Source organism: Lepisosteus oculatus, unplaced genomic scaffold (genome assembly GCF_040954835.1).
Source record: "Lepisosteus oculatus isolate fLepOcu1 unplaced genomic scaffold, fLepOcu1.hap2 HAP2_SCAFFOLD_40, whole genome shotgun sequence".
Taxonomy (NCBI): domain Eukaryota; kingdom Metazoa; phylum Chordata; class Actinopteri; order Semionotiformes; family Lepisosteidae; genus Lepisosteus; species Lepisosteus oculatus.
In genome coordinates this window covers 2,116,802-2,127,514 of record NW_027167934.1, presented here as the reverse complement: position 1 = coordinate 2,127,514, position 10,713 = coordinate 2,116,802, and the positions used below count along the sequence as shown (strand labels likewise).

Genomic DNA, 10,713 nt, shown 5'->3' with positions numbered 1-10,713 from the left:
CGATCCTGGGTCTGAATACCAGCTGTGCCTCTCTCCGTGTCTTGTTGTGCCAAATGTATCATTTCAGACAAACATGTACAGCTTTGTTCAGTTTAATGCAAGAATTCATTTCCTTTCTGGAATAACTTGTTTTTGAAGAAATCCATACATTTTGTGAAAGATGAAATCCATTTCTTGGTTGTCAGTGAAAAATTATTGCTGGCTACGAGAAGCGCAAACGATTGTTTTCTTTGACCATAAACCTGCAAATGTAGGGAGCACAAAAGACCGTCAGACTCTGTGGTGCAATCGGTTAGTGCATTTGGCTGTTAACTGAACAGTTGGTGGTTCAAGCCCCTCCAGTATGCGTGTCTCAGTTTTTCCAATGTAAACATCATCACCATCGCTAAAGAAGATGGCGCAGAAGGCTCCACAGCCGAAACGTTGTGCTTCTTTTCTTCTCTTTTCAGCATGGAGTAAACCTTTGCTTTATCCTTTGCAGCCTAAGCATGCTGACGCAGCTACCTTTCTCTTAACGCGCCTCAATCATTATTCACCAAAACGATCAGCAGAATAAGTCGCCTTTGTGGTGATGTCACTCCTCTGCTTCACAAATGTCCTTAGTGACGGGCCATTTCTTTCTGCCATTTTTCCGGAGCGGTTATTGATTGCTCCATCATTTCCCTCTTACTTTCCATCACTAGATTGAAAAAAAAAACAGAAACAGGCTGACAGGACGACAATCAAATTGCAAAAACTCATCAAAGCACTCGATAGAGTATTTGAATCCACAAGTAGCTACGAGCAACTTTGTCCTGGCTTGCATGAAAGTCGGAAAATGTCAAAAAGAAAAAGATGGTGGCTTTTTCATATTCGTTCTTTTATTTTTAGTTCGTTGCTTCTTCTGTCCATTGTTCTCCTGCCTGGCTCTTGACCTGTTTGAACGCACACAGTAGACTTTCATGCAGGGGATTTGTCCTGAGCCTCTGTGAAAGACCCACCCACCCCCATAAATAACTGCTCTAGAAACACATGAATGCAAAACTAAACCACAGCTTAAAGAGGAGCTTGTCATGACCGCCAGGCAGTTAAGACCAACTCTTAAGCGATCTAATCAGCACCAGCAGTGGGTGATTATTAACAAACGCCGCCGCACGAGTTAACCCACCTGCACACACTCCACCGTGCGGTACGCAGTGCTATTTTTACCATCTTTACCTGCTTCCCGCTGGTATTGAGTCTACTCCTTGAGAGCTCTACCTGGCGTTTTTTCCATTACCTCGTTTATTCTGGATATTGGACTCCCCTTCTGCCTTTTTGACTTTGGACCTCGCCTCTCACCTCGGACTGTTTGCCACCAGTGTTCTCCCTGGATTACGACTTACCTTACGCCTCTTGACAACGAAACAAAGCAAAGCAGAGCAAAACAAAACGAACAAACGAAAACCCTCACGTCCCGCACTTGCATATAACGCCGTTACGTGCCCAAGCGGTATTGTACGTCATCCTAGCACTGCACCCCGGGGCGTATGGTATATGGGAACGAGCACACGCCACGAATCGTCTCGAATCACTCCCTACAGCTGTAAGGCACCTTGAAGCGTGCGCCCCCAACATTCTTCTTTGCGCATCTGTGAAAGGTAAACTCTTGAGCAAACTCTGAACCAGCTCTAAGGAAACTAATCCGATTAGACGTTACTTTGACTCATCCTTTAAGGGACCCTTGTTAATTGGAGAATCCAATGATTTCGAATGAATTCTGTATGCGTTAAAAGACAGCTATACACAGAAAACATGCAGGACACTTCTCATGATGTTTCCCGAGCCGAAACACAGTGCGTTTTTCCAAGCCATCTGACAAAGCCCGCCCACTGAAAACTGCAGCAGATCGTGTAAAGACGTTCAACTTTGTAACTACTGCACGCACGCACAGGAAGCAGAATAAATTCCTCTTTTCAAACTGTCAAAGGTTTGCTTTGCGAACACTGCAGGACATCGCACAATCGCTTTTGAACGGGGATAAACGATTTCTTATGGGGCGCAGTAAGTACAGACGTTTAAAAAGCTCCACTCATGCCGACGATGCAGCATGAAGAAGCGCAACCTAACGTTTGCATTCCTAGCAAATTCCTTTCATTTTTTTATAAATAAAGACAGTCTTGTTTAACAAACAACACACACAACATTTTACATTGTCAATTCAGTTCAAATCAATGTATTTCTATATAGCGCCTTTCACAACAAGGGCTTCCCAAGGTTCTTAACAATGCAAGTTGTTAAGAGCCTTGTGTCTAATATGCCGCCTCGGTAACGTGCTGTCTCTTTGAGGCAAATGTTTAAATCCTCTGAGTTAAGTGCTGAAGTTATAGTAGTCCTATCAGTATTGTTGCCTCCGATCAACAGATCCTCAGTTTTCTCAGAGTTGAGTAACAAAAAGTTTTCACACATCCAAGTATTTCCTTCATTAATGCATTTAACTAAAGTGATAATAGAAGAGTTGTCGTTTGGTGTAAACAAAATGTTTATTTGAGTGTCATCAGCATATGAATGAAAGTTCATATTATTTTTTCGGATTATCCTACCTAGCAGCAGCATGTAGAGAGAGAGAGCAATATTGGTCCCAGCACTGATCCCTCTGGTACCCCAAATTGAACTGGTGACATTGATGAAGCAGTACAATTATTAGATATTTGAACATAATGAAAACGATGAGTTAAATGTGAAGTAAACCACTTAAGGACGGTTCCAAATAAGCCAACCTCAAACTCAAGCCTGTGTAACAAAACAGAGAGGTCAACCGTGTCAAAGGCAGCTCTAAGATCTAGAAGCACAAGCACTGTTGCATTCCCCGCATCAGTAGCTAAGAGAATATCATTTACGACTCTTGTTAATGCAGTTTCAGAAAGCAGACTGAAATTTCTCAAGTATATTATTTGAATCCAGATACGATTGACGTTGGGCAACAACTATTCTCTCAAGACTTTTAGATTGAAATGGGACCTTTGAGAAAGGCCTGTAGTTGTTAAGAACTTGTGGATCCAAATTTGACTTCTTAAGGAGCGGTCTAACAACCGCTACCTTAAATTGATCAGGTACAACGCCTGACGCAAGCGATGCATTCATCATACTAATTATAGGTCCTGCCAGTCCTTCGAGGGAATCTTTGACTAGCTGAGTGGGGATGGGATCTAGCGAACAGGTGGTTGACTTTGTCTTACGTTTGTGTCCATGAGTCCACCATAAGAAGAAATCTGAACAGGAGTGTTGATCATGCGAGGTCACCATGGAGGAAACCACTGCTCTCCCCCCCAAAAAAACCACCACTGCCCCTCTCAAGTTTGCTAAAGACCACATGGATGTTCCACAGCAACTCCTGGAACAATGTTCTGTGGACAGACGTGACAAAAGTTGAACTTGTTGGTAAATGTGCACAGCGTTATGTTTGGAGATAACAAAACACTGCATACCAACTCCAAAACCTCATCCCACCTGGGAAGCATGGCAGAGGCTGTACGGGTTGCAATCATCGAGGGACCGATGAATTCCAAGATGTATCAGGAAATTCTACAGCAGAATGTCAGGGTGTCTGCCTGTGATCTAAAACTCGAAAGACGCTGGGTCATGCAGCATGACAAAAACAAAGGAGTACATCAACAACAGAGTGGCTGAAACAGAAGAAATTCCGTATTTTGGGATGGCCAAGTAAGAGTCCTGACCCCAATCCCATTGAAGTGCTGTGGCATGATCTGAAGCAGGCCGTTCAGCGCAAGACATCCCAAAAATATACATGAACTGAAACAGTTTTGCATAGAGGAATAGGCCAAAATACCTCCTAACCGCTGCTCAGGTCTGAACAGCCGCTACAGAAAGTGGGGGTTGAGGTTTTTGTCATAAAGGAGGTTCCACTAGCTCCTTAATATAAGGGTTCACGTACTTTTTCCATCAATGACCTTGATTGTTTAAACCATTTGGTCAATAAAGAAACAGCAATGTCAAATGTTGGGCGTGTGTTGTTTGTTAAATCAGACTCTCTTTATTAATTATTATGACTTAGATAAAGATAAGATCACATGTTAGGAGCCATTCATGCAGAAATCCACATCATTCCGAAGGGCTGTTTACACATTTTTTTCTCCCAACTGTATGTGAGAGAAAAGCAGAGACGCTCACTGAGTAAGGTGGGGTTGTAGCTTTGCAAATCACAAGGACATTTGTACACTCAAAATGGGACAGGAGCACCCCAGCTGGGACTCGAACCCACAATCCCTGGCTTAGGAGGCCAGTGTCTTAGCCATTAGGCCACTGGGGCACACTGGGTGGGGTCGATCACGCTGATGAAGAGCCAGTTTAGTTTTCTTTTGCTTTTTCAAAGGGATCCCCAAAATTAGGGAAGTTAGGCAGCAGAAGGTTTACTGTGACCTGAGAAGGACCGGCATCCAATCACGGTGATACACACACGCACGCTCTCACTCATCTGAGCTACACAGCTACCAAGATGGTCTCAAGTGTGCCGAGCTGGTACGGAACATATTGAACTGATCGACAGCGAATTGTCTCTCAAACAGGCTTTTCACCTCTGAGCTCCCTGACTGACAGTGATCAGCTACAGATGCAGCCATTCAAAGTGAGCGGTACAGACACGTACCGCAGGTAAGATGACACGGGGTACCGCGGTGCGTGATTGGTTGACCGACAGGGGCACTCGTGGTCCGTTGGTCTGTCGTAGAAAGACTTACTGTAAACGTCTTTACTGTGCCCGTTGTAGATATTGAATTTTACCACTGAAGGAAAATCTTAGTAGCTGAGCATAAAAAGAATAGGAGCATACTGTAATGCGTGTGAAGGCCATAAACGATATTAATTTTGGAACATAAACATACAGTATATAGCTGGTCTTGGTACTTTAAAGAAAAAAATACACACCAGTATTCCATTTCTCCCTAAACATTGTAAGCTTCAAAGTCTTTAACTAACGTGATACCGGAGTCAACAAGCATACTTTTAGAATTTGATTAAAAGGGAATATAATATGGAATCGCGTATCTAAAGAATTTAATAACGGTATGATTATATCCGTGTACTGCGACAGGGCTGTGTAGGGCTGTTTCGTCTGCCTGTTCATGCGAGCTGTCTTGTAGCTGACTGGTCTAGGTGCGTGACTACCAACTGGCAGGTTGTGTGTTCAAATCCAGCTGGTGTTGGACTTTTCTTTTAACAAACATTTCTTCGAAAAAATAGGTAAGTGATATTATGGACAATCAATTGACTTTTATATTTCAAAATATCGCAACATGATCGATATTTGCGATATTTTGAACATATCTTCCCTTCTGACAGCGGTTCCTGCTTCTAGTGTGTGTGTGCAACAGAGTAAATTTTTATAGAGAAATGGAGGCTGGACAGTATGCGTTACAATATAAACATTTATATTGATTTAAATCGTGTTGTGATTTAAATCGCAAACGCGTGTTTAATTATGTGTTTTTTAATCATAATCAGGCTAATGCATTTCTACATTTTCTGTTTGAACCAGCTTAGAGGTTCATACAGAAAGACAGCTTGTGTTTAAATTGAGTGTAAGGTAATTTATGCTTCTAAAGTCATGGTCAGCATTTATTATTGTACTGTGCTGTAAACTTTTTCTGTGCCTAGTCACATTATTTTATAGCGTTTTTATTGCGTTATTAAATTGCGTTGTGTGTTAGTTTCCTGACTCCCATTATTTAAACTGCGACACTGATCATTCATCTCTAAATAAACTTTATTTTATATAGCGTTTTAAGCGAATAGGTAATTAGATTGCTCATAAACCTAATCGCTTTTTCTACATAAACACAGCGTGATTGCTCTCTGAAAATGCTTTTCCTTAAAGCGATTCTATTGAGGGAGTAGCCCAGCTACCACTTAACACTGTACTTCCTACTTTGAATACCTGTGAGACCGGTTTAATTTGTCACAGCCAGCACTCCGGGAGTTCATATTGCTTGACTAATTTTAAAAACTAAGTTATAAATGCAAACGCTTCCTCGGTGCGCTGCTCTGGTACGCCGGGTCTTACACAGTGCATGTCGGCAGTAAGCGTTACCATATACATACCCAACAATGCTTGTACCCATCTGTCATGCAAATAAAACACCTTGAATTGAATTGAATTGAGGGAGAGAGGGGGGTAGTGGGACAGATATACTGTAGACAGACTCAAGGCAAATAAGATACTTATGGGTACGCAGGCATTCACGACAGCAACATACGAAACGTTTGCACGTACTGTATAGTTAAGTTATTACTTGGTTTTCAAAGTGCAACGAAATACAATATTGTTGTTGCTGCTGTTCTGGTTGTTTTTATCCCGTAAAGCGTTTTGAGAAGCCACCTTTAAAGGCGATATATACTGTAAAACCGCTGATTCTGCACAGTGTACGAAGTAAATTATTTTCGCAGTAATTAATTTACACGTGTATAATAAATATAGTAAATATAATAAATTAATTACTGCGAAAATAATTTACTTCGTACACTGTGCAGAGTGCCGTATACTCCTAGTTGCGGCACACACGATACATACAGTAAAAAGCCTCAGGCACTGTGTTAGATGTGTTTTCGACGTTATGTATGCGTTTATTCATGTCGTCGATTTTACGGTTGCAATTCGACGTTGATTATACGTCGAGGCGACGTATATATACGTAAAGCCGTATTTTCGCCGTAAATATACGTATATTCGACGAATCAATGCCCACTGGGATGTTTCCCGAGCCGAAACAGTGCGTTTTTCCAAGCCGTTTGACAAAGCCCGCCCACTGAAAACTGCAGCAGATCTTGTAAAGGCGTTCAACTTTGTAACTACTGCACGCACAGGAAGCAGAATAAATTCCTCTTTTCAAACTGTCAAAGGTTTGCTTTGCGAATGCTGCAGGACATCGCACAATCTCTTTTGAACGGGGACAAACGATTTCTTATGGGGCGCAGTAAGTACAGACGTTTAAAAAGCTCCACTCATGCCGACGATGCAGCATGAAGAAGCGCAACCCAACGTTTGACAGACAAAAGCCGGGCGCCGCTACGAGCAATATGAAATCAAACTGACAGCACACGGCGTTTCGCGCTGACACAAAAGTAATCTCGACAGACACTGTTCTCTGCATAACGCTGAAAGAGCTAAAGAGCGTTTCTGTTGAGACGTAACAAGCTCGTTTCTTTCTACCATGATGTCACCATGACAAAATCTGTCTTTAAACACCTTGCTCAGTCTCTGACGAGACTGTCAAAAATTGCTTTCGCCGATTCTATTGCAAACCGGTGGAAGCGGGGTATTGGGAAAAGTTTTCAACTAGCAATAATCGCGCCTCGGCTAAACCTCACAGGCTCCGATACTGCCACTGCGCAAAGCTGACGGTTGCCAGGCAACCGCGGGGATCCTATGGAAATCGTTATCAATCGTCTCATGGCATGTCGTTGCTGTAACGCTTCATATTTGTCGTCTTCTTCTTCTAGCTTGAGGTTTTGAAGAATTTCATGACAGACAAGGGCTCCGTCGGGAACAAAGGGCGTTGTGAGAAAACCATTGCTTATTTTCAGCAGCAGAAATACAACCCTTTAAATACAAGATGAGAGAACAATGACGAAGGGCATGCCGGGAGGAACTCATGCACTACAGAGGAAAGGGGGCGGGCACGTACAGTTCACATTCAAGCCACAAGTACTCTTCTTGGATGTTGCACAAACAAATCCTAACGTCTTGAAAGCATTGCAGCATGTTTGTGTCCCACTTCCCGTGGCTGCGGGACGACTGACACGAACGGACAAACACAATCTGTGGCGTTTAGCGTCAAAGTAAAGTCTAATCGGATTAGTTTCCTTAGAGCTGGTTCAAAGTTTGCTCAAGAGTTTACCTTTCACAGATGCGCAAAGAAGAATGTTGGGGGTGCACGCTTCAAGGCGCCTTACAGCTGTAGGGAGTGATTCGAGACGATTCGTGGCGTGTGCTCGTTCCCATATACCGTACGCCCCGGGGTGCAGTGCTAGGATGACGTACAATACCGCTTGGGCACGTAACGGCGTTATATGCAAGTGCGGGACGTGAGGGTTTTCGTTTGTTCGTTTTGTTTTGCTCTGTTCTGCTTTGCTTTGTTTTGCTTTCCATCGCGTTGGTAAGAGCGTAAATAAAAAGGCGATTCCTGCGTCTACCACTAATGTAAGAGCTATTTCAAGTGCGGCGTGGTGCGGCTTTTCAAATGCTCAACAGGATGACTTCGCATGCACGCGTGCTTTCATGCAGTCGTGTGTGCAACCATGTCCTCTTACGTGCAAACGGGCGTGGTTTCATGTATGCAAAAAACTTTCCTGGGCTCTTCTGAAGCACATAAAATTATTTGGAGATATACCTTTGTCTTGTTTTCCTCTTAGGCTCTAGAATTGATAACTTTTTTTTCATTTTTGGCATTTTTCATCATTTTCCAGAAAGTGGTTGCAAGCCCGATATCATGCAAAGAAACTTCAGGATTCAGGGACCAGTCAATGGATTTTTTTCAAAGTTGGATTTTTGCACTCTGTGGACCAAGAGATGTTGTTCTATAATGTTTTTTTTTTCAAATTTAAAAATATCATTTTTTCATGGAGCTTTGAAGGGGATGGATTCACCCTCCTTTAGCCAGGAAAGAGCTCCAGGAGCCTGGGTAGGATTCTAGCTTTCTCCCCTTTCAGGCACCTGGCACAGAAGACATCATTTTTTTCCTTAAAATCTTTTTTTTTGTGTTTCTTGTTGTTCCAAACTTAATTTTAATCACTTTTAATTAGAGATTTTATTAAAAATAGTGCAAAAAATGACTAATTTCACAAAAAATAATGTAATATAAAACGGATGTTTTTAACTTTATTGTAGTGTTTTAGAAACTAATATGTCTTCAAAAATGGTTGTTTTTCACTCCTAGGAATGAAAGCTGTTGTTATATGATGTTTATTTTCAAATTTAGAAAAATCAAAGGATTCTAGCTTTCTCCCCTTGCAGGCTTCGGACACAGAGAACCTCATGGTTTTCCTAAAAATCATTTTTTTTATGTTCCCTGGTGTTCCAAACTTAGTTTTAATCAATTTTAATTTGTTATTATGTTAAAAACAGGGTAATAAATTTCTAATTGGACTATAAATAATGTCATATTGTGTGCTATAAAACTGATGTTTTCAACTCTATTCTAGAATCAACTAATAGAGAATTGAAATTATAAAAGGGCATAAGAAGACATTACCAACAACGACCACAAGATGGAGATATTGTCTAGAGATTACCAACAACGACCACAAGATGGAGATATTGTCCAAAGAGGCAAGAAGGGCAAAGCCGCGATAAGGTAAAATCATTTTTGAAAGAGATTGCTGTCAGAATGCACATCCGTATCCCAGACAGAATCTCTAGTAAAATATGATCATTTGTGAAACAGGCAAATGAGTGTCTGCTACAATATGATTGCTACATATCTGCATTTGTTGGTTTTTAAGGAGTAAGAGTCCAGGGGGTTTAAACCTGCGATCCAGTGTGTTGAAGTATTTCACAAAACTACCCCTAGCACATCAGGAAATAAATCCTCATAATGATTATTGCCCTGGGCATGTACCAAAAAATTAGTGAGCATATATATATATATCACTGTGTTGAAGCTAGAGAGACAGAATACCTGCAAACACATCCTAAATACAGTGTTCCTGCACCTTTGATCTCATCCAGAATGTATCGTTTTTTGAAAGGGATTGCTGTCAGAATGCACAACTGAATCCCAAACAGAATCTCTAGTCAAATATGATCATTTGTGAAACAGGCAAATGAGACTCTCAGGTGCCCATTGCTCATTTTCAGAAACATTTATGCAATACTTTCACCATGCGTTGAGCAATAGGGATTAAAGATACCAGAGGTAAGGTTTAAAAGTGATTCTGAGGTGCAACACATCAGCGATACAGCTAGACATCTGAAATGCAGGGTTTGAGAGCCCTTCAGGGAACACCGTACCCTAAAGTCAGGGAGCTCAGAGGTGACTTGTTCGGCTTTCAAATCATCTCTCCGTGGAAGCGCTGAGATGCAGCTGTTTAAGGCTTAGAAGCAGCTGACTGTTTCACTACCTAGCTGATCACTGTCAGTCAGGGAGCTCAGAGGTGAAAAGCCTGTCTGAGAGACAATTCGCCATCGATCAGTTCAATATGTTCCGTACCAGCTTGGCGCACCTGAGATCATCCTGAGATAGCCGTGTAGCTCAGATGAGTGAGAGCGTGTGTGTGTGTACCACCGTGATTGGATGCCGGTCCTTCTCAGGTCACAGTAAACCTTCTGCTGCCTAACTTCCCTAATTTTGGGGATCCCTTTGAAAAAGCAAAGGAAAACAAAACTGGCTCTTCATCAGCGTGATCGACCTCATCTAGTGTGCCCCAGTGGCCTAATGGATAAGGCACTGGCCTCCTAAGCCAGGGATTGTGGGTTCAAGTCCCATCTGGGGTGCTCCTGTCCCATTTTGAGCATACAAATGTCCTTGCAATTTGCAAAGCTGCAACCCCACCTTACTCAGTGAGCGTCTCTGCTTTTCTCTCACATAGAGTTGGGAGAAAAACTTTTGTAAACAGCCCTTCGGAATGATGTGGATTTCTGCATGAATGGCTCCTAACATGTGATCTTATCTTTATCTAAGTCATAATAATTAATAAAGAGAGTCTGATTTAACAAACAACACACGCCCAACATTTGACATT

General features: G+C 42.0%; 2 non-coding genes across 2 annotated transcripts; one reads left to right on the top strand and one right to left on the bottom strand.

Moving 5' to 3' along the window:
* Window positions 1-7,228: 7,228 nt before the first annotated feature.
* LOC138228241 (U4 spliceosomal RNA) lies at window positions 7,229-7,370 on the bottom strand. Its single transcript, XR_011185327.1, has one exon. It is a non-coding gene; the product is annotated as a U4 spliceosomal RNA (small nuclear RNA).
* Window positions 7,371-10,392: 3,022 nt separating this feature from the next.
* Window positions 10,393-10,465, top strand: trnar-ccu (transfer RNA arginine (anticodon CCU)). The gene has a single exon. It is a non-coding gene; the product is annotated as a tRNA-Arg (tRNA).
* Window positions 10,466-10,713: the final 248 nt, after the last annotated feature.